Below are 24,544 nucleotides of genomic sequence, written 5' to 3' on the forward strand. Positions count from 1 at the left end.
CTACACAGCAATCAGAGGTGTGATTGTGTAACCCACACACCAATTGCATCTTGTGTAGACAAATCCCATAGTAGCATTAATCTAGGGAGTGTGGCTAAAAATGTCAGTAAAGTTGCAGCAGCACGGACTCTGGCACAGGCTCAGAGCAGGAGTATGTACCCAGGGTTCCAGGCACGCTTGTACTGCCTGCGCTGAAGCACACATCGTTGTGTCTTCGCTGCTGTTTTTAGCTCTGCTGACTAGCTTAAATCTAAAGCGGGTATGCCTATGCAATCTACCTCCGGTTGCAGTGTAGACGCATCCTTGGAACACATTGTGGGTAGAGTGTCACACTGCAAATGTCACTTTATGCTCTTAATACTAGTGTTGAGACTGTATCAGAGTGCAAATGAAATATTTGCCTGGTGAAGGTGTACAAGTTTGTAATGGCTAAGTACAAACCTTTCATCGTTACCTGATCGTTGGAGATCATCTTCTTTTCTATGTCTTGACCATATTTGACCTTGCATTTCTGCCTCCCTTCAAAGCAACTTCCTTGTAAGGCCATTTGAACGTGTGGTATTGATATAACAGAAGTCTTGTTTCAACAAGTCTGCCAATCCATTGCAGAGGTCACTGAGTAACATACATATAGGTAAGTGGGACAGAGAGAACTGAAGATCTATCTTTTGTCGGAGCTAATTCTTGTCATTACTTTGTTTTCAGAACTCTTTTGCTGCTAGTTTGTTTACCTTTGTGTGCCTTGGTGTGAATTTAATGCTGGGGAATAGTGACAAGGCTTGACAGTCTTGCAGGTCGAAAAGGTCTGTTTTAGTCACAGAACGAGTACAGCCCATGATCGCAGCAATGTGAGCTTCCCCACGAATGTACATCAGTCCTGCCCTGGCAGGACTGCCTCTAGGTGCGAAATGGGTTCTTCTTTCTACATCCGGGTCCTGATTTTCAGCGTTTTTGAGCACCCACAACCGTAGCTGGAGTCATTGGGAGCTCCAGGTGCATACCATTTGTAGAACTCAGGCCCTTGGTGTTTGAGAGTGCCTGTTGTGGCTGTAGAAATGTGGACGCCAATCCACTGGGATCACAGGTTCTGGGTATAACATGAGACTTGGATTTTCAAAGGAGTTAAGGGCCCAGCTTGCATTGTATTGAATTTCCAGGGGAGCTGGGCACATATTTTGTTGCAACTTATGCTTTGTATTTCAGTAGCATCTAGGACCTGAAGTCACAGATCAGGACCCATCGTGCTAGGTGCTGTATTAACACAGAACAAAATGAGAGTCCCAGCACCTCCCTTTGATAATCATAGAATCATACCAGCTGTAATCCTTATTACCTTTATTCCCTCTTGAAAAGTGGATTGACCACATGAACCTTTAATATGTGGCAGTAAGAGTTCTGATAAATTTGTGTACCAATGCCCCTCTACTGTCTTTGGTTTGTTATGGAAGACTTTGTATTAGGTATTTTTTATAACGAGAGATTTTAAAAACACACACTTTTTCAAGGATCTTATTTTCTTTAAATAAAAAAGTAAAGGGCTTTGTTGAACTGTTCATCTGAAAGATTCTATAAAAGTACAAAGTAGTTGCAACTACATGTAACCATGGTGGGATTTATGCACTCGGAGGTGGCTAAAAAAAATACAAATACTATTTACTTCAGCTAGTCAGAAAATACAAATTGCATTGAATTGAAAATTCTGGCATTCGTTTTATAAACTAGAACAGAAAATAAATCTTGCTTTTATGCATGTAACATTATGTGAACACACACAATAATGGGTGCAGCATCCCTTGTATGAAATGTGAACTGGTGTTAATGTTGCATCAGTTTTCACATCTGTAGAATGGGGATACTGATACTGATCTCCTTTGTAAAGCACTTTGAGATGTACAGATGAAAAGCACTATAGAAGAGAGAGAGATTATTATTATTATTATTTATTATTATGACTAATATTATTTCAGTGCTAGATCCAGATTGTGCTAGCAACATTGTAGCTCTATTTCTGGGCATTTTGTTAATATATTTGTCAGGCTGTGTTATTGATTGCCCCCAGAGGGGCACTACACTGTGATTATAAGATCTAATAAGTTAGTTTTTGCTGCTCTCTGATAAGGTGTGATATAACTGGCAAACATGAAAACTTTTAAAGAATAAGTCTGTTTCCAGAAAGTAAGATTAATCTGCTCAAAAAAATGACATTTCATAGCTGATAGTAAAAAGATTTCACCAATATGTCAGACGTTTAAACCTGGAAATATTTTGTGTGTTTTAGAGTTGCTGTGGTCAACATGTCTAGATCCTTGATAGGAGTCAGTTTCAACCACCTCCTTTCTTCCTGTTCATTAAAAATAGTTCTGCTATGAAACTGCCTCCACTAGACTGGCCAACTGTGATTTGACTATTGGCAGGTTAAGTCCCAAAACTTGGAAGAGAATTGATATATATTCAAAGCAGAGCTGGGCGGGAAATGCCTCCCCCGCTCCACTCACTCCACTGGAAAAGTTTGGACAGATGAACTTTTTTCATTTTTCATCAAACTGTTTCTTCAGCTTCTAGGGTTTTTTTTTTGGTTGAAAAACTAAAAATTTGGTTCCAGAAGAACTCGAATTTTCAATGCAAACTGATTTTTTTCCCACAAAAATTTTTCTTTTATGGAAAATGTTTGACCATCTCTAATCTGTAGCCAACTTTAAGGAAACATTAATTTTCTTTGAGAAGTTCACAGAGGCCCTTTGTCCTAGATGCTGTGCAAATTATTATTATTATTTATTATTTCTATTACCGTAGCTCCTAGGAGTCCTGGTCATGGTGAGAACCCCATTGTGCTATTCATTGTACAAACTCAAATAAATAGGAAAACATGGTGCATGCCTTAAAGCCCTAAACATGTCTCTTTACTTGGTTGGGACCAAAGGATGCAGCCAAGTGGCTGTATCTTTGAAAACCCATATTATAGTGCAAGATTAATCACATGAATAAGAGTTTACAGGAATCAGGCTTCTGGGTACTCCCCCTTCTCCTCACAGTTCTTACTGTAAGACATACTTTGTCATTCTTATTTTGTGTCCAGCTCATTTAATGTGAGAGATCAAGTTATTTTTTCCTAACTAGGGCTGCCCCATTCAGGGTCTGGCTACATTTGGAATTTCAAAGCGCTGCCGCGGGAGCGCTGCCGTGGCAGCGCTTTGAAGTGTGAGTGTAGTCAGAGCGGCAGCGCTGGGAGAGAGCTCTCCCAGCGCTGCATGTAAACCACATCCCTTACGGGTATAGCGTGCAGCGCTGGGAGCCGCGCTCCCAGCGCTGCAGCACTGATTACACTGACGCTTTACAGCGCTGTATCTTGCAGCGCTCGGGGGTGTTTTTTCACACCCCAGTTGCAGCGCTGTAAAGTGTGAGTGTAGCCAAGGCCTTAGATCATCGCAACACAGCATGCTGAAGCTTTTTACACTCCTCCATCTTGCAAACCCAACCCTGCAAAAAACAAACAAGCAACCTCAGCCAAATTATTTGTTCTCCTGATGAGAATAATCTGAACATGTACTATCAGCTTTTGCAACATCTGGATGCCTGTATTGGGTTCATCTTATGCATTGGGCCAGATTTTGTCCATTCGCTACTTTACTGGCCATTATAATGCTTCCCTCTCACTCCTATTCAGATCTTTCAATCTTCCCTCCTTCTTATTTCCCTCCAGCCCTTAACTCACTTTTGGTTTTTATCTCTGTATTCCCTTCAGTTTGCCTAAAAATCTTCCAGGTAACTGTATATTGAACATAACACCTGACCCTGATATTAATACCCGCTTTATCCAGGATATGACTTTAGTGCTAGAAGCGATCGCTGTATTTCCCCAGTATTTTACAGATGAGCACTGAAAAGTGTCTTTATTCAGTTTGACTGTTGCTATTATGTGGCAAGGCATTCAATAAAAGTTGTGATTTATGAGATGTGTGTGGCCGTTGTTGTTTTTCGTTCTGTCATCTATCAGGGAGAGAAAAGCCAGGCCTGATAATTCTTGGCACATAGCTTTTTCAGTTAAGAATGTCAGCTGTCATGCTGTCAAGAGAAGTTATTGCTCTAGATTTAAAAAAATAAATAAATAGAGATCCAGCTTCTTACTGTGGTACGTTGATAAGGGAGCGCTTTCTGCATTTCTGAAAGTGTCTCCCCTGTTAAGGCCCTTGGAGAATGCCCACTTAAATTTCCAATGCTTTGTGCTTTTCGGTGTGTGACAGCCTTTGATTGCTTAATGTAAAAAAACCATTCAGTTCCTTTTTTGCTGCTTGCATGTATTTTTCCATCCACTGTTTATGGAGCACTCTTTCTTTTTGGCTAGGTATTTTAAAAATGCTATTTTGCAAAGTATGTGCATATTAGATAAACTGGTGTTGAATAAAAGCTCTGTCATATTTGGCGGCTTGATGCATACATAAAACGGACCTAATTGAAGAGAGAAGCTGTTTGTCACAAATGTGAATGTAAGGTTGGGAGGCAGAGAGGAAGAATTATGTTAAATGCCAAGTTGATTTTTTTTCCTCATTAGTTATTTGCAGAAATGTATCAAAAAGCTATTTTAATGCAGTGTACAATGCTATTGCAAACTTGTGCTCTGCATCCTAAGTGCCTGGTTGCAGCACAGTTAGGCTCTGAAATCATTCCTCGATTAGTCCCTGGAGTCCTATAAAAGTCTTTAACTCTCAGCATGTGGTCTTTGACTTAACAATAGATGAAGGATTGCTGAACTTGAACAGAATGTATAACCTGCAATTTCAAATCTGGAACTTTTTTCCGCTTCTACCCAAAGAAGAGCCTCCAAAACTTCACTACAGGAAGTAAGTGTACTTGACTTCAGGGCAAAACTTGGGAACTGGAAAGATTGGTGCCCCCAAGTTCATAAAAATGGGTAGCAAATAACCAAGGAAAGAGAAACAGAAAAGTTTTTCTAGCTATCATAGAAATCTGAGCTTTCTGGCCTCAGGGCTTTGAGTTCTGTTAGGGTGGCAATAGGGAAGGTCAGGTTTACAGGTCATAAGAGAGAGGGGAAAATGGCTCTTTAGACAAGGACTCTACAACTTCCTTTTTATTCTCTGGAGGCAGTTTCCATCCGCCTTTTCATTACCAGCTTCTAATTTCAGACTTTTATTTAGCTCCAATTTAAAAATCTTCTGTGCAGAATTTTGGTACAGATTCTTTTTAAATGTATTTTTTTTAAAAGGGGAAACTTCCATGAGATTTGTTGTTTTTTATGTGCTGAAGTGGAGGGTCTTGTGCGCGTGCGCAGACACTCACAATTCACAGGTGACTCTTCCAGAACAGTGTTGTCTTCAGAGACTCTTGGCATAGCTCTTCTCCTTACTTTTTGTATAGAAAAGCTCAAAAACTCTAGCCTTGTTTTGAAACACCTGACTTAGTCACAGATCTTGGTCTATGGTTTAATTAGGAATGGAGTACTTGCTGCCTTGGATGCAGCTAACCATTGAAGGCAAGTTCCACAGGTGAAAACAGCAGTTTTGCCTCTCTGCACTAAGGTTTGTTCTGGGTCAAGCTATGCTAGAACCTCAGTTATGAACACCAGAGTTACAAACTGACCAGTCTATCACACACCTCATTTGGAACCAGAAACATGCAACCAGGGAGACAAAGAACCAAATTAAAAAAAAAAAAAAAGGGTAAATACAGTGCAGTGTGTTAAATGTAAACCTAGTAAAACATAATGGGGAATTTATTAAAAAAAAAATTTGACAGGGTGTGTAAACTGATTCTGTGCTTATTTCATTTAAATTAAAAGGGTTAAAAGCAACATTTTTCTTCTGCATAGTAAAATTTCAAAGCTGTATTAAGTCAATGTTTGGTTATAAACTTTTGAAAGAACAACCAAAACATTTTGTTCAGAGTTAGGAACATTTCTGAGTTATGAACAACCTCCAGTCCTGAAGCATTTGTAACTCTGAGGTTCTACTGCGGGGTAGGCAACCTATGGCACAGGTGCTGAAGGCGGCACGCGAGCTGCTTTTCAGTGGCACTCACACTGCCCAGATCCTGGCCACCGGTCTGCATTTTAATTTTAAATGAAGCTTCTTAAACATTTTTAAAACCTTATTTACTTTACATACAACAATAGTTTAGTTCTATATTATAGACTTATAGAAAGAGATCTTCTAAAAACATTAAAATGTATGACTGGCACGCAAAACCTTAAATTAGAGTGAATAAATGAAGACTCGGCACAGCACTTCTGAAAGGTTCCTGACCTGTTCTACTGCATACCAAAGCCTGGCCATTGATGGCTGTGATCAGGAGAACTCCCCAGCATGGACTATTCCTTACTATAAAGGCAGAGATCCAGTCATCTTGATGATTTAGACTTTTACTGGGAGATCTTTCGTGTAACGTTACAGTGGCTTGATTCAGGTCCCACAAACCCATAAGAACACCAGCCTAATAGTATTTGCTGTGTACCAGAGCTACGGGGTTGGGGAAGGGAGAGGAAGGAGAGTAATTCCAGCTAATGACTTATTTTCAGTAACATTATTATTGCTGACCTGTTGGAGCTTATAAATGGGGCAATCTTGAGAAACTTAGTTCTAGCAGCCTCTGCTCTGGGAGGCAGTATGACACCTGAACAGTATACTGTGTATCTTAGGGGAGGTCAGGAACAAAACTTAGGAGACCCTGTTGTGGTCATCCTTAAGCTAGTGAATAAAAATGACATCCATCAATGATTTTTTTCTGTGATTTGATAGCTTTGGGGAGGGAAAGCAGTGACAAGACTGGCAACATGACAGCAATTTACTTTTAATCCACAATCTCTGCCCACTTTTCTCAATGTCGAACGAGGAGATTCTTCCTGGGGTCAGCAAAATGCCGAAGCGGATGAGCTTAGACGGAGAGATGGTGCAAAACTATCCTGACGTCAGTGTTGTCATGTGCTCTCATGGGTGGTATTGTCCGTTACCTTACAGTGTTGTGTATGTGGTGGTGGTGGTTTTTTAAGTGAGACACTTGTAGTCAGGCAGGTTCGAAGTTGGGGATGTCTGTGATCAGGGTGCAGAGAAAGGCAGGGCTCTGTGAAGTAATAGTTGGTGTTTCTCTTGGGTTAACAGAGGAGTTCTGGTCCAGTACAGTGGCCCTTAACCTTTCATACAGGACACCCTCTTCCACACCGGGAACTCCTTCTCCTCAGCCATGCAGCATCTTATTTAACAATATAAGGAGGACAGGGTGGTTACTAGATTAGGGCTATTGTTTCAGGCTGTCTGCAGACTCAGGCAGGCATCACTGTACCAGTTTACACTTGGTTCGTATATTTAAGGTTATCCCTGCAACCATAAGGGCAAGAAACCTTTCTTTCTTTCTTTTTTTTTTTTAAAAAGAGGTAGGTGTAGTTGCAATCTCCCCAGAAATATGGACACAACCTCCTGGTTAAGAACCCCATGTCTATTGATACGAAAAGCCTGGAATTCTTGAATCCTGGCTCTGCCATTTCATCTGTAGCTGTGCACTGCAGGTCAGGTCACTTAACATTTCTACTTCAGTGCAGGGAATGTGAATTAGGGCTTGTCTTCACAGGGAAGTTGGTGTGAAGTAGGAAAGGTGGGAATTTAAAGCACAGTAACTTTTCCACATCAGCTCCCAGTGGAGACCCTTATTCTACACTGAGTGCCCACAAGGGGAGCTAATATAGAATTGTTACTTTGCACTAGCTATTTCGAGCTTTTCCTCAAGAGAAGCCCTTAGTGAATCTTTTTATAAAGCACCTTGAATGTGGTGCCATATAGACACTGTTTTTTTTAAAAAATAAATATCTACAGAAAATGATAAAAGTGCACTCATTTTAAGAAGAGCATCTTTGTTTTTTCTAGGAGAGTTTTGAATGATAGTATTTGAGCTCTGATAATGACAGCTTTTCCTGCAATGGGCCATCGTGATTATTGTACAAGCAACTTTCATGCCACAGGTTCACCAAACTCATTCGTTGCAAGAATTATCCACATGGAGAGATATTGTCTGTTACACAGCCACCTGTGGAGTGATTATATTGTCTGGTTAACAACACAGCTCAGTGTGTCTTAGCATGTCTGCAGGAGGGGCTTAGGTAGGCAGAATTTAATTGTCAGAGTTGGAATTCGGTCAGGGTTAATATCCCTTCACTCGTGTAAAATGCTTGTCTGTGTAACCCCAAACTGGGGAAGGAAAAAAACGGGGGGTGTTGGGCCTTGCTAATGGGCAAAAGAGCTAATAGCTCAATTGGGCTTAATTTTCATTTTCTTTAACATGTTGAGAGGGCATGTGTCTTGATTAGTGATAGTCCCGTTTAAAAACTAGGCACTGAGTCACACTACATATATTATGCAATCCAAATGCAAACGTACACACAGATTAGATTTTTTTTTTAAGAATGCTGTTACCAAATACTGTGCTTTACAATGCTAACAACTTCAAAATCAATTCTTCCTGGAGATACCTGATTTATTAGACTTCTATCCTTCTGAAGGCAAAGCTAATTGCAATTAGGAGACAAAGCAACGTGTAGCAGATACCATTTCGAACAATACATCTTTCAACATTGGGCGCTACCCATTAATATGCTTTGAAAACAGACTTGTGCAGGCCAATTGACGTCTGGCTTCAACTTGGGTATGTGTGAGAGGGTGTGTATACAAGCATATGCGCTGTGTACAGGCAGTGCATGCATTGAATGTGTGGTATGATGCATCTGGAAATACAATACATTTATCATCTTCTTAGTTTGTGTATGCATGTGTATCTGTATATGAGTGGTGCATATGCTTTCACTATGTTGTGTGTATAATATTATATCTATTAACGCAGTGTATAGCTTGAGTTCTTTAGTTTTGTGATAGTGTGTATGCATGTCTATTGTATATGGGTGATACCTGCATTGTGTGTGTGTGTTTGTGTGTGATATTATATCTATCAGGCTATGCATATATGGTACTCCTTAATTTAGGCAAATTTGACAGGGGGGAACCCAGGTAGAGTGGCCTGATAGCAAGTGTGAAAAATTAGGACACCTTTTTTTTTCCCCCCTGTGGGCAGCGGGTATAGTTGTCTGTATAAGACAAAGCCCCTTATATTGGGATAATATCAGAAAGTCTGGTCACCCTACGCTAAGGTGAGGAATCCCAGCATCTTTCTCTCCCAGTAGGAACATAAAAGCAGTGAAGCATTTGCGTTTTTCCTCTTAATGAATGAAAAAAACTGTGTTTAACTAACTCCATGAGCCCCTGATGATGATGACCAATATGAGAGTTTAATTCTGCCAAAGGTCATGTGACCTGGAGTTTTCATTAGGCATCAAGACATTTAGTTTTAACTAGAAATATATATTTTGTGGGTCATTCAAACTTGGTTTTCTATGTGATTTTTTTTTTTCCCCTGTCCCTCCTCCCTTTTTCTGGAGACAGAACTGCTGTTTTTTCTCTGCTTTCCCCTCCTTTCATCCTGTTTTCCTGCCTTCTTTCTTTTCCACCTGTTCAGATCCTATTTACATTTGCACAGCTCAAACCTGTTGCCTTTTGATAAAGGACTGTAAGTTCCAAGATCCCAAATGCTTTTCACTGGTCCTGCAGCCCTTGGCACCCTCCCATCCTCACTACCTATCTCTCCCCTTCTATTCCCCACCACTTCCCCTCTAGGTTAGCTTTTCCTTGCCAACCCCACGTCATTCCTCCTCTCTGATCCAATCCTCATCCCTCCAGACCATTCAAATCTGCATCCCACTTCCCTAACTTCAGCAGAAGCTTGTGCTCATTGTTTGGAGGGTCTCATTTCCATCTGAGCTGAACTCTGAAGGGTGATGGGACCTTTTGGTCTTGGAATCTTTTATCATGGTTCTCCCAAGACTTTGAAATGCCCCAGCTGTAAGTCCCAGAGGTTTAATGGATTCTGGGGTTCTTCAGGCAAGAAGGACCTGCAGACCAGGAAGTGAGAGCATTCTGCAGGCAGAACAGGTGTGGGTGCCAAACTACACGGCGCGAGTGAACTGATAAAATTGTGCTTGTTGCCTAATGTGAGTGAATTGCTTATATTTGTGCACTCAGTCTGTGGGGCTTGACTGGCTGGGTTGTCTAGTGTACAGAGCACTGGACTGGGACCCAGGAGACCTTGGTTTTATTCCCAGGTCTGCCACTGGTCTGCTTGGTGATCTTGGACAAGACACTTCCCCTGTCTGTGCCGCTGTGTTTCCTCACGTGTGAAATGTGGATAATGATGCTTCCCTCTTTTGTAAAGCACTTTAAGGTCAGCTGATAAGTGCAATATAAGAGCCAGATATTATTTTATTGAAGTATTTAGTTTTCAGTTATAAGAAGACTGCTTGGTGTTACTCAGTGGAGACAAATACAGTATGTTATAAGACAGTATGTGTGAGGGATGGGGAGAGTGGCTTGTTTGCCAACTAACACTTCTTAGGCCTCTTAGTAAAGTCTCTAATGGCTTAGTGGGCTGACAGTATGCATTGCTTTAACTAACTTTGTTTATTAACACTGATCATACCTCTCCCTTCTCATGTGTCTTTACCTCGCTCCCTTCCTGCCTCCCTCTTTAGTGCCTGTGATTTGCAGGCAGATGAACTTTCAAGCCAGCAGCGTAGGACTGTGCATCGTAACCTCTTTCCCAGATATTGACTTGCTGGCATAAAGCTGAGAAACGAGTCCTCAAAGTTTTGGTCGGCAGTTACCGCTGTTCCCTGACTGCCTTTCTGTTTCAATAAACAATTGATTCAAAACCATGGTTTTCAGTACTGGAGAAAATATTTCATGCTGGGTTTGTAAAAATGATCTAAACGGAACTGACATTCTGGCTATAAAACACCTGTAACATTACACGTTTAGTTATGTTACTGGAGACATGAGTTTCTTTTGATTAGTAGTATGTTGTTTGCCACTTTCTTCCTCACTCTAAAAGCAAAGCTTTCTGTATATGAGGATTTATAGAAATATGTTACTAGCACAAAAAAAGTCATGTACAGTAAGGCTTTGATATAAAGGAGAAATAATATATTATTTTGGAGTCTTTGCCTGATTTCTCTCTTTCTTGGGATGATCATCTTAGCTCAGAACAATATATAAAAATAAATTTCTTTAATAATAAATAATAATATCAACAATAATATCTTGCAGTTTTTCAGAACCTTCCAACCAGGCTCTTGTCAGTTTAGACATCTTATTGAATGAAGCTTCACAACATGCTTGGGTAGACTATACATACCCGCCTACCCCCATACCTTTCTATAGGCAAGGAAACTTAGGCACAGAGGGCTTGATTCTGCAAGGTGTTATCAGTGGTAGATTAGTCACTGGGCCAATGGGGTCCATGCCCAGGGGCCCTGGCCAATTGAGGGGCCCCAGAAAAGGGGGCCCCTGTGCACTGACCCCACTCTGTCCAACTAGCACTCCTGCCGGGAAACGGGGCAAGTCCCCGTGCCCCTACTCTGCTCCCCTTTAGGAGTGCCAAGCAGGTGGGGGAAGCCCCCACCCTCTGACCCCACTCCCCAGCAGGAGTGCTGGGAGTAGGGAGGGACTGCAGGTGGAAGGGATAGGGAGGGGCCTCCACTTGCTCTGGCCCAGGGCCCCACAAAACTATAATCTGCCTCTGGGTGCTGTGCAGTCTGGCCCTGATCCAGCAGTGGAGCTTTCTCACATGCTTGGAGTTAAATTTGTGCTTAAATGTTGTGCACTGTGGCCCCACTCCACCAAAGCATCTTTCAGAGTCAAGCCTATAGATTTGCCCCCATAGTCACAAAGTGAATAGAGAACACAGCTGGGAGGTAGAAGCCAAGAGTTTTGAGTTCCTATCTTGTGTTTTAGTCACCATCTTTATCTGTTACACTAAGGCCACTACCCGGGCTAAGGCTGGCTGAAGGTTAAGTAAAGTGTCTCACTGCTCTGTGTAAACTGGAGGTGTCTTCTCCTAATTCACATGCTTGTCTCATTCTCGAGGCCATCATGGCTGCTTGACCAGCAGGCAGAAGGAGAATTCGTTCAGCTTTGAGTCATAACCATACTGTTTCTTGAGTGGCCGGAGGGATCTCTGATGGGGAAGGACACTTCTTTCCCCATTGTGGGGGAAGGTTGGAGTGATATGGTGCTTCTTGCAACACACCTAATCCCCCGGGAAAATAAAAAGATTAAAGAAAAAAGTGATATTTCCCTGTATGGGGATGCAGAGAAGTCTGTTTCAAAAGCCATGGCAAGGAAGAGCCAGGCATTTCTCAAGAGCTCAGTGGTCTCGCATCAGATGAAAAGATCATTCTTTTCAAAAAACCAAGTGGAGTGTTGCATAGATATCAGCTTTGCTCAGCAGATTAAGGAAAACTTACTCATCAGTAACTGATTGCCATGTGCATCTATATTATGTAGATGAAATTAATCAAGGCTAAGGGTTAAAGTTTCCATTTGTTCTTTTTGAGAAATCATCTGGAGTAGTTTGGGAGGGAAGTAAATTGTTTTAAACATTCTCTCTCTCTCTCTCTCCCCCCCTCCCCCGCTTGCCCCCATGAAGCTTTCTTTTCTTGTCAGAATACTGACTAGCATCTTAACACAGTGTTGACACTGGACAGGGTTATTATGAAACACTAGTTCACATGAGCTATTCGATTATTAAGTAGTAGACTACTTAAAATATGTCATCCTGCACTGTACGAGTCACAAACTTTTTTGCAGGCGTTCGTTTATGTGTGCAGAGGGTGGAAAATATGAACCCTTGAAGAACAGGAGGAGGAGATTTGTTTCCAGTTGTATCTGACTCTGTGTTCTGATTTCTTTTCACACTGGTCTCTGACCTATCTGCCTCCAAATAGTTTTTGCTTTCTATTTGTCTTGTTTGCAGGTGTGTGCTTGGAAAAGCACTGGGTTGACAGTGCTGTAAAAGTCCCTCTAACTATTAAACAGGTGCCGTATGGGGTAGTGGTGCTAACCTTAACCTGATAGGACTACCCTTCTCTACTGTAGATGCAGTCACATTTTTTTCCTGCCATCTTTCAGCTGCCAGTCAGTGCTATTTGTGATGTGGACACCTGCTGACTAGGAATGGGACTGAGACCTCCCATATATTTTTTGATAAGAACAACCATTAGCTGTTAACGATGTTTGGTCGGACATGCCCTAGTGGTGAAAGTCCCCAATCTCTTGTTACCTACTCCCTGAGCCATTAGGTCTTTCCCAAGTGAGCAAAGTGCGAGCGCTTCTGCTTGGCTCTGCAGTGCCCGGGAACTGCTGTTTTTGTAGGCAGAAAGCTGCAGCTGTATGCAAATATGTCAACAATCAAAGATGCGTGTTCAGTTTTGCCTGATGTCTTTGCTCTGAGATTATGGATTTTAATTGGGATGGTTATAACTTTAATCACACAAACATGGGGAACAATTTTTGGTTGAGATTTTTGAATCAACGGAAGCTGGAAAAAAAATCAGGTCACTCAAGTGCCTCGGTATAGATTCTGGAATCTAACTTTAGGCATGCAGGTTGGAAAATCTTGACCTTTGTGGTTATCATCCAAGAGGTCGCTCCACACTGGGAGCAGATCCTGTGTAAGTTGTCATAACTCCACTGCTTTCAAATGAGGCTGTGACAGTTGACAGCAGCTGAGGATCTGTCCCACTGTGTGTGAGAGTAGAAATTGCTTTTCGCAGTCTCATCCGACTTCCGTACAGAGCCTTTTTCTTTGCTAGCCCTTCTCTGCTTGCTAACGCTCAGACAGATAATAGCTATGCTCCCTTACAGTATGTTTTGGAAAGCTCCACAGCTCAAGTTTCTCAGCTTGACATATTTTTTTCTAGCTCTAGCTGAAAGGGCCCTTCCTATGCTAACAACTTCTAGATCCTTGCTTCCAAGTCGCTTGTGAACATGTCCTCTATAAACACAGTCTCTGACAAACATACGCTTTACTGTAGGACAAAGTTTCTGTGGTCTTAGTTTCTTTTCTTGGCAGATCTCATTTCATTGCAGGAGTGCAGTATAATTTAATCACCAACATCAGTAAATCTTGGTAATGGCTAGTCAATGATGCATTCCTACTAAATATTCTTACATTATCTTTGATTGTGAGGTCTCTGGGGCAGACAGGGGCGGCTCCAGGCACCAGCGCAGCAAGTGCATGCCTGGGGCGGCAAGCTGTGGGGAGTGGCCCACTGGTCGCTGTGAGGGAGGTCTGCCAGTCCCGCGGCTTCAGCGGCAATTTGGTGGCAGAGACACCGATGGAGCGGCACTGGCGGACCTCCTGCAGGCATGCCGTCGAATCCACATGAGCAGCGGACCGCCTGCAGGCACGCCGCCTGCCTGCCATGCTTGGGGTGGCAAGAAGCAGAGAGCCTTATCTGTCCTCTTTGTTCAACGTGACATTTAAAAAAAAATAAAATAAAAAGCCTAGTTGACAGAGGAGCACGAGTCGTATTATTTTCCAGTGGGACTTGGGCCCCTAAATCTTTGGCACTTTTGAAAATCCTACCCATGGTGCCGAGTTGAATTGGACCTCCAAACGCCTGTTTGTGGTCCTGAGGTGCTACTGCAATAGAAATAAAAATAACTAAATTGAGATAATTTTGAATGATAGACAAGGAAGGTGAGGTAATATCTTTTATTGGACCAACTTCTTTTAGTGAGAGAGAGAAGCTTTTGAGCTTACAGAGAGCTGCTCTTCTGATCACTATGTACACTGGAAAGTTTCTCTCTCTCACCAACAGAAGTTGGTCCACTAAAAGACATTACCTCACTCACCTTGTCTCTCTTAACAACTTGGGACCAACTTGGCTACAACAACACTGCCTACTTAATTTAAATGTTGTTGAACAGTAGCGAGACCTGCACATGAGCTAAGTTTTCTGCACTCTGTGAAGAATTATTTAGACCATATAGTAAAAAGAAGCTAAAGTAACCAGGTAAACTTAAAGTAGATTCTCTCCCCCCTTCCTCCATCTCCTCGATGCTTCAGCCTAGAACATGGCAATAGAAAAGAGCTGAGAGGGAGATGATATATACCTAATTCCGGTAGTGTTGGGTGAATGGCTCTCTAGAGGACAAGTTCTTACTGGTGAATTTCATTGTAGCCTTTAAAACTCATTGAATTGAATTGACCAGATTTTCTCTCCCCCTCACCCCCAAAAAAATCTTGACACCCACATTTGGGGGCAGTTTTTCAAGAGAATGGTTCTCCCATTTAGGCACCTAAACAAAGTTCTCAATATCCAGCAGCTCCTACTGAGAAGAGTGTTGTCATTGACTGACAGCTTTTTGGGGTGACGTTAGCAGAGAGGCAAAGGATGTTTGGGCATGGAGGATGAGCGGCCCTTGTTCTGAGAGCTGATACCTCTCAAAAAGGGTTACAGTTCGACTCTGGGAGCCATGGGGAAGCCTTGGGTGATAAGGCGACTGTTGGTTCTACTGTACCTGTGACTGAATAAAGAACTTGATTTTTTTCACTAGTAGCCACAGAGACTCTGCAGCAGGAACCAAGCTGACAATTTTGTTTTAGATACCTAAGAGAGAACAGACTCCAGCTCCCTTGTTGCTCAGTGGAGCTACACCGATTTACTGGCACAAGAATCTGGCCCAAGATGTTTACATGGCCTAAAAGAGCCACTTGATACATAAACTTCACAGTGCTAAGCAGTGATACTAATCGGACAGGGTAAAATTCACTCCTTTGCGGAGGGCAAGTACAGGCCATGTGCACCATTTAAGTCCCACCTAAAACCTATTTTTGAGTTCTTAAGTACATCATAAGTGGCACATAGGCCATGTGCTGACTCTCAGCATAGGAATGAATTTCACCCATTGTGCATAAACTCCAGTGTCTGTTTTATAGCAAATAAAACACAGCTCTAGCTCTCACTGTGAAAAACCATCATTTGCCAACCACCTAGTGATAATGGGGATATGATGCTTTTCTCCTCTATTCTAAGAACAGTAAATAATTGGCAGCTCTTGGTAAACGTTGACTCTTTCGTAGAAGCTGTTGCAGTCATTTAAAAAAGTAAAAGCCTTTTGGAACTTGTTCGTGGAGTCCCAAAGACAGCAAACATTGGAGAATTCTTGCCTTTGGTTTGGTATTCTGCTGAAGAGTTCTGGTAATTTAGTTACAAGATCACTTTCCCCATTAGGTGAGTTATTGCTTTTAATCATAGGTTATATGGTAGCCGGAATGTACAGTACAATGGAGTATGAAATATATTTCAGTGCATATACTAAAGATAATTTTTCCAATTCTAAACCGATTTAGAAGGCAATAGACACCAACAGTGATGAAATGTCAAACTGCAATTTAGGTGAGCAAGCTATAATGCTTTTGTTTGTATACACGCACACACATACACAAACATGTAGAGAGAAAGATACCCTGAGAAGCATTTTAGCTTTATATCTAGTTTAATTTCTTTCCCCTATTTGTGATGCAGATTAAACAGTTTTACACCTTAGTCCTCCAGTGAAGCTCTGTCAAATTGAAATGTCTGGGAAGTGAAGGCTGAATGAATGTCTCATGCACACACTGTTAGCTGAGATTATAAACAACTAACTCCAGAGGCACCCACCTTATAGTAGCTCCATCTAGGTTGCATTTCCCTAGTTTGTTCATGAGAAGGTCGTGCGAGACAGCATCAAAAGCTTTACTTAAGTCAAGATATACCACATCTATTGCTTCTCCCCTATCCACAAAGCTTGTTACCCTGTCAAAGAAAGATATTAGGTTGGTTTGACACAATTGGTTTTTGACAAATTCATGCTGACTGTTACTTATTATCTTCTAGATGTTTGCAAATTGATTGCTTAATTATTTGCTCCATTATCTTTCTGGGTAGAGAAGTTAGACTGACTGGTCTGTAATTCCCTCGGTTGTCCTTATTTCCCTTTTTATAGGTGAGCACTGGATTTGCCCTTTTCCAGTCCTCTGGAATCTCTCTCGTCTTTCATGACTTTTAAAAGGTAATCTCTGTCCCTGCTGCCATGTACTTCTATATAGGTGATTTTTACTCCTAAGAGAACACATCTGTTGGGTGACCCCAACTTCAACACACTTTTTACTTCTTAGAGGGATGTTTTTTAAAAATGTAATGGCACACTCAAAATTACCTCCTCATCACTGAGGGGGAAATGTACAGTTCACCTGTGTGAAGTGTTAATAGTCCGTGCTTCCCAAAACAAGAAGCATTCAACAAGAAAAGCCATATGAAAATAACAGTAAGAAAACAATCTTTTTAAAACCTTGACCTTAAATTCTTCTGATAGGTAACCTCCAAGTTAAAAAAGATTTTGACCTTTTCTTATTTGAAAATGTGAATAGATACTGTACTTTGAGAATCAGAAATGCTTTGACTGTTGCAAAGTCCCTAATTACTTTAAATGCCATTTATTTTAAAAAAATCAGTGGATCAAGTTATCGAATAATTCTAGTGGAAAAACAACAAACCTAGGATTAGCACTGATAAATTACAAATACTCAAGGAAATTAAGTGTGTGTGTGTGTGTGTGGATGGGGGATTGCTGGCTCTTCCAGACTGGAAACTCTGTAAACTTGCACCATTACTATGCGAATGGCGACACTTCACTTCTGTCCCACATCATGTATTGTTGATATGACAGATGATTGAATAGGATAGGCCTTTCATCTTTCAGATTGACTCTGTAGCCTATTGTTTTTAAACCAGGAATTACCCGATATGGCTAAAAACAATCTGATTATAATCCAACCTCTGCAAAGTTGGCATGAAGTCAGAAAACTCCTTTCTCTAAAACCACGTTTCACTACCAGGACAGGACTCGCCAGGGCAAATACATTTTTCAAAACGTGAGCCCATAAAGGGATTATAACCTTAAATGACTCTGCTCAGTAACAGTCTCATGTGATTTGATTAACTGCAGCAGCAACAACATAGAATAGGAACAGAACAATTTTGCAGGTACTTAAAATTAACAGAGTTCATAACCAAAGTTGCATCCCTCTGTCTGGTATCATTTCATGCAATAGCCACAGAGACACACCTTCAATGTACAAACAGACGTAAGCATTTTATTTCCAAACCGTACATAATCCTCCAAAATATGGTGGATGAGAAATTTAGAACAAAGACATTAATTCAGAGAGAGTGGAGGCTGAGTGCTACCATTCATAAATATTAATTTGCAATGGAGTCACACAGTCTTCTTACCTAGACCATCATTCCTCTACCATTAAAAAAAAAAAAAAAAAAGATAATTGGTTAAAAAAAATTATTTCCCTGGCAAAATTTTGTTTGGATGAAAAATTTAATTCAAATTTTGAAATTTTAAATAAGAAATTTAAGCGCTGTTCTTAAAGATTTTCTCTGCTCTTCATTGTATCTACATGGAAATTACTCCTGAGCAACAATGGCAATTTTCTTCCCCAAATGGTACTGATTTTATATGGGGAAAAAAATTACATAAAATTTAAAAACCAACAAATGCCAAAACCAAACACACTCACCCGTTCATCCTCTTCTCGGCTGCCTACAACCACTGAGCTGTCAAGTCATCTTCCCACCCTTACTGCCACCACCAGCTCTTTGTTTCTTCTGATCTACTCTTAGATTTTGACTGTAATACTTCCATTAATGGAATATTTCTGTGAACTCTGTGTTACAAAATTGCATTGTAAAAGATTGTGTTGGATATCCTTCCTGTGAGCAGGGTGGTGAGGGTAGCTGGCTTCCATGTCGCACTTGGAATAAGGTGATAATTTTGGGGTTCTTGGTCAACGCTTTTGGTTTCAGTTCTCTGGATAATCTCTGCTACTTGGATTTATTTTATCCCAGTGAAGACTAGCCTCAGAACTCATCTGTCTGGCTAATGAAAGAGAGTTTACTGGTTAGAGCCTGAGTCCTAGGGTATGGCTACACTTGAAATTTCAAAGCGCTGCCGCGGCAGTGCTTTGAAGTGTGAGTGTAGTCAGAGTGCCAGCGCTGGGAGAGAGCTCTCCCAGCGCTGCACGTAAACCACATCCCTTACGGGTGTAGCTTGCAGCGCTGAGAGCCGCGCTCCCAGCGCTGCAGCACTGATTACACTGAGGCTTTACAGCGCTGTATCTTGCAGCGCTCAGGGGGGTGTTTTTTCACACCCCTGAGCGCGAAAGTTGCAGCGCTGTAAAGTGCCAGTGTAGCCATGGCCCTTGGCTTTCTCTGTAATTGGGATTAGTCCCAATTCACCCATCCAATGGCTGGAAGCCAGTGAAACTGAAAATTACACTGGTTAAACCTTCATATGCTTGAAATTGGGGTAGGCTCCCCCATTGCAAATCACAACTATCCTTGTCTGCCCCAGCTATATAAATTGCTGGCCACCAATCCCACGTCTAGACAAGGCTTGAGAATCAGGACTCTTGGGTTACATTCTCACTCTGTTTACTTGCTGTATGACCTCAGGAAGTCCCTTATCTCGCTGTGGTTGTGAGTTTTCATTACTTTGTGTCTGCAAAGCACTTTGAGGTCATTATCTGAAAAATGCTGCCCTTCAAACCATTATGTCTGTTACAACCACATGCTATCAGTCATTCACATTCCTCGAGTAATTCATAGTCCTAGGCAGGGCAGGTAGAAAGGTGAAATAATAAATTGTGCACAGTTGGAGGAGTGGTTATAGCTTTTTTTTTCCCCCTCTTTTTCTTTTCCTTTCCTTTTTTCTTTTTCCTTTCTTTTTTTTCTGTAGGATGAAAGAAAAATAAATTCCTTGGGGGGGCCCTCTTTCGGAGGGAAGGTGGAAGAATTAAAAAAAAGCATGGACATAAGATGGTTGAAATCCACAGACATCAGGCCCCATATTTGCTGCTGGGGGGGGATGGGGGAGGGAAGGGGTAGCCCAGTCCTCCACCCACCAACAGAAATGGTCATCATCCTTGTGCCCCTTAAGCTGTAGGTGGGTGAAGTCTTCTGACACAATGTCATTGTCCTGCCCATAGTTGATTTCATATTTGATGAGATTGGCACATCTGTCTCTGGGGCAGCTGACTGGGGCTCTGCAGGCTTGAGGTGCATTAGCATGAAGGGAAGTGCCACAGGCACATCCTCACCCTGACACAGGGCCAGCTTTACCTTCACACGGTACAAGACTAGGGCCCCCGGTACCTCCTTATTGGCCCCTTCCTTGACTATGGTGCTAAAGGCCAGGTTGGTGTGTTTTGAGTTTCCCATCCAGTGCCATGCCCCACTTCTCATGGTTGTTGTCAGCAGGAATTTTGGGGTGTAGATCTTGCAGAAGATGGAGCTGGGATACACCTGCTCATCGTGTCCAGTCTTGGCCACAGGACATTTTCTACTAGGTAGTGCTGAAGGCACAGATGTCTGTGTGGTGCCACACTGAGATCTTGATCTTCTTGATGCTCTTACTTGAGTTGTTGGTGTTCTGGACACTGACTGGCTCCCTGGGGTGGCTTGTGGCATGGGTAGAAGGAAGACAAAGAAATCTTGTTTTTAAGCATGTCAGGGTTGGAAGAATTGCTAAGGCAACAAATTACTTGTATTCATTCGCTGAGGGGAACATGTATCACAAAGCAATTGAACTGTCTTTTCAGGAAAACATAGATTGCAAAAGCAGACTTAATTTTGTGCTTCTTTTCTACCAAAGAGCTGCTTTCTGAAACCACTTCCCACCTGGCAACATGTGTCTGGGCATTAAAATGTTGTGCATTTTCTTGTCATCACAAATACTTACTTTGAATGAATCTATTGAAACAGTAATTTTTTATTTTATTTATTTTACCCTTCTGTCTTGCTTCCAAAAGAAGTAGCTTTTTTCCTTTTTCTTAGTTGAATCTAAAAAATGATGATGATTTCAAATATTACTTAGAATAATTAACTTTCTCCCTCTTTTGTATGACACCAGAGCCTTGGCTGAATCTTAAATCAAATGCAACAGGCAAGAGGGCTCTTCACAGCCTGGCAAAATCCTTTAGTTGCAAATTGGCTTTAGCCAATTCTTATTTGTAAATGACAATTTTCTACAGGAAAATATATCCTTGGACATCAGTTATAGAATCCCAGATTGCAGAGAGGAAAGGAATAATTGAATTCTGATTACCCCCCCACCCCCACACACATACTTTCGCTCGCTATCCCCCCCCCCAAATAAATAAATTTAAAAATTAAACATGGTTGTGGTGACAGTTTGGGGAAGTATCTATAGTACATTTTGATAGCATTGGGAATTGGAGTGATGTTTACTTTTTTCTATACTCCAGATCTTTTGTTCAGAGTCTGAGCTTGGTAGAGGTGGAAGACTTAGTCTTTAGTCATCCAGTGGATCCAACTGGGCAGATTCTGGTTTTGGAAGCTCCATTGATTCCAGTGGAATCTGATTTGCAGGACAGAGCCTTGTGTTTGTAACAGTGTTTGATCGTATGCGTATATAACAGCATAACTTTAATACTACGTGTATACATGCCTAACGTGGTTGGAATCTGTCAGAAGCCTTGTTGCTCAGACAGTAGTTGCAGCTCCAAGGTTATGGCTGTGTCAATTATAATTGGACATGGTTTTGATGTGGGCAAGGCAGTATCAAAGCAAAGGTACTGTATGGAGACAGCATTTCTCCCCTGCTACACTTTAAACATAGAGAGATTATCTACTTTACTAGAAGCCTGTTGGCTAAAATCCAACCTGGTTTCTCTTGTAGGCATGGTTAACTTTGAAAGCACACACTTGAGTGTGTGTTTTTTTTGTTGGGAGCAGGGTTTGTATGCATGTGAAAATTAATCTGGAATAAAGTAAAGAGCATGTTAAATCAAGATTAAGCTAATTCAGAGGGCAGCATTCTTAATCTGGAATAAGTGTCCATTTATGGAGTTAATCAACAATAGCTATTCCACAGTCCCTGTAGTAAATTCTGTAGCCATTTACACCAATCGGTTAGAGTAGTGTACCAATATCTGGAATTTAAGGCAGTCCTGGTTCAGTAACTGAGGTTCTTGTCTTGCCTGGAGTTTACAACACTATGTTTTAAAGCAAGAGTCTTCTGGTCCTTCCTTGTGTGCACACACAAGCCAGTGGCTTTTTTATTTTTTTCTTAGCCATGGGATTGTTTGTCTTTATGCTGGAGGGATCATGATTAAGGCTCCTAGAATGCTGTCTAGGAAACTGTTAATTTGTAGGCATCAAAGGAGTATCTGACTTTTCAGCTATTTGGGGCATCCTGGTTGGTTTGAAGCAGGATTGATTGTGCTTTTCTTTGTGTACGTCCTTAGGACCTTAAGAGTTTGTAATACCAGATCAAACCTAGTTTGGGATCCTGCTTTAGCCCAAGGCTAGTACTTGATGCCTCAAATGAAGAGAAAGTTCCTGTGTGTTTTTGCTGTAAGGAATGGAGGGATTCCTTTCAGACTCCTTGTAGATTTACAGCAAGGAACGTGGGATTCAATTTTGCTTGCCTTAGGCCTTGTCTGTGTTGGAGACTTGACCCAGTTTCAGTCAGTGGCTATTATTCTTGCTTGAAACTAGACTAAGCTCCACCAACTCAGATAAAGGCTTTGCCAGTCTATATTAGTGGATTTGCACTGTTGTAGCTATCCTCCTGGCTGGTCAGTCAGGCCAAATCCTCTGTGTAGACAAGGCACTAATTTGCATAATTGTATACTTTGCCAATTGTCATAAAATATATCTGGCCCTTTTAAAAAATAAATCCAGCCCCTGCATTTCAGTTGAATAGTTGCAGAAATGAATTACCCAGGCTGACTATCCATGCTGCTATTTCCTTTTATTAGTTCTAAATTTATCAGCCATTAATTTAACAGACTCCTTGTTCCCAGGTTATGGGGCGAAGTAAAAAGGAGTGAGTGGTGCATTTTTCACTGTACCCTTTGTAAGTTAGAATGCCTCTGCCAAGCCCTTTCTGTGTCTAATGGAACACATAAAATCAGGTTCTTTTATACGCGACATTTCTGTGTACCCATTTTAGCTGTGCTTTCAGTTAGTAAACAGCCATAAACTTTCAAAGTGTATGTTGGGTCTGATACTATCTGCTAGTTCTTTTCACCGGCATTAGGGATCTTTTTCTGTATTGTCTGTCTTACTCTTCATTCCCACTCCAAAATAGCAAGGCCATACAGAAGAAAAATGGCATTAAAGTGCAGAAGGTAGCAGCTTTCTTACTGAGCCAGTCATCTCTCTGGGATCATACGACATTAGTGCTCCTGATGTGCATTGGCTGCCTGTTGGTAGACTTTGAAGTTTTGATTCTGCCCTATAAAGCCCTAAATGGCCTGGGAGTGACTTATGTGATGACAGTCCACCTCTTTCCTCAGGCCATACTGCCATAGCTGCTGTTAGCAGGGGCTAGGGTGACCAGATGTCCTCATAAAATCAAGAATGTCCTGATATTTAATCCTTTGTCCCATGTCCCCAAACAATGTATGATCGGGACGCCATTTGTCCCGATATTCATGTAAGGAGGCGAACAGGAGGGAGGTGCCGACTCCGTGGGTGCAACAGGGCTGAAAAATTGCACGAGGAAAAATTGCAGCCAAGCTCCCACCACCTCTTCTCCTTCTCCTTCTCCTTCCCCCCAGCGCACCGCGTCCTCACTCCTCCCCCCCCTTCCAGTGCTTCCTGCTACCTAACAGCTGGAATGGGGGAGGAGCGAGGATGGTGCAGGGGTGGGGGGTGGGCGAGCACCAACCCGGCAGAGGGGAAGTTGACGCCATAGGGGTGAGTGGAGGGTGGAGGGGTGAGTAGGCAAGTGAGCAGCAGGAGGGCAGGGAGGTGAGGAGGCGAGCGGTGGGTAGGGGACTGAGGAGGGATACAGCAAACCAGCAGGGGGCCGGGAGATGAGGAAGGGCGCAGTGGGGGGGGGTGAGTGGGAAGGGGGCAGGACTTCAGGCAGGGGGGGGCGGAGCCTGGAAGGAGCGGGGCTGGACTATGGGGCGTGGCTGACGGCGCCCGAATGTGTCCCGATATTTTAGTGTTGTGATCTGGTCACCCTAGCAGAGGCGCTTGAGCTGGATCTCAGATGTTACAAAAGAGAAGCTGCTGGCAGGGCAGTCTCTGTGAGGGCTCCAGGACTCTGGAACTTGCTCTCCACCTCTGATTAGAAATAGTCCAAATTTGATGACCTGGGCATGGTGAAAAAGACACGTTCTACACCAGAGGTTCTCAACCTCTTTCTTTCTGAGGCCCCCTCAACATGCTGTAGAAACTCCACGGCCTGCCTGTGCCACAATAACTGACTTTCTGCATATAAAAGCCATGGCTGGTGTTAGGGGGTAGCAAGCAGGGCAGTTGCCTGGGGCCTCAGGCCATAGGGGCTCCCACAAAGCTACATTTTCAGGCTTTGTCTTCAGCCCCAGGTGACAGGACTCAGTGCCCCAGGCTTCAACCCCATGTGGTGGGGCTTCAGCTTTCTATCCTGGGCACCAGTGAGGCTAATGCTGGTCTGGCTTGGTGGCCCCCCCGAAGCCTGCTCATTGCCCCCCCAGGGGGTCCGAGGCCCCTGGTTAAGAACCACTGCTCTCCAGGGCTTTTGGAGATGGCTGAGGGCATGCTTCTTAGACTATGAAGAGGTGAAAAGACATTTCTGTAGGTGGC

At 42.3% G+C, this 24,544-nt stretch overlaps 1 protein-coding gene and 1 pseudogene across 14 annotated transcripts in view; one reads left to right on the top strand and one right to left on the bottom strand.

The window, feature by feature from the left end:
- The window catches only part of MSI2 (musashi RNA binding protein 2), a 381,347-nt gene that overhangs the window by 82,401 nt on the left and 274,402 nt on the right, over positions 1–24,544 (top strand). The window lies entirely within an intron of this gene.
- Positions 1–24,544, bottom strand: part of LOC127037503 (beta-arrestin-2-like) — a 101,917-nt pseudogene that overhangs the window by 76,471 nt on the left and 902 nt on the right.

This window comes from Gopherus flavomarginatus, chromosome 19 (assembly GCF_025201925.1).
Source record: "Gopherus flavomarginatus isolate rGopFla2 chromosome 19, rGopFla2.mat.asm, whole genome shotgun sequence".
NCBI lineage: Eukaryota > Metazoa > Chordata > Testudines > Testudinidae > Gopherus > Gopherus flavomarginatus.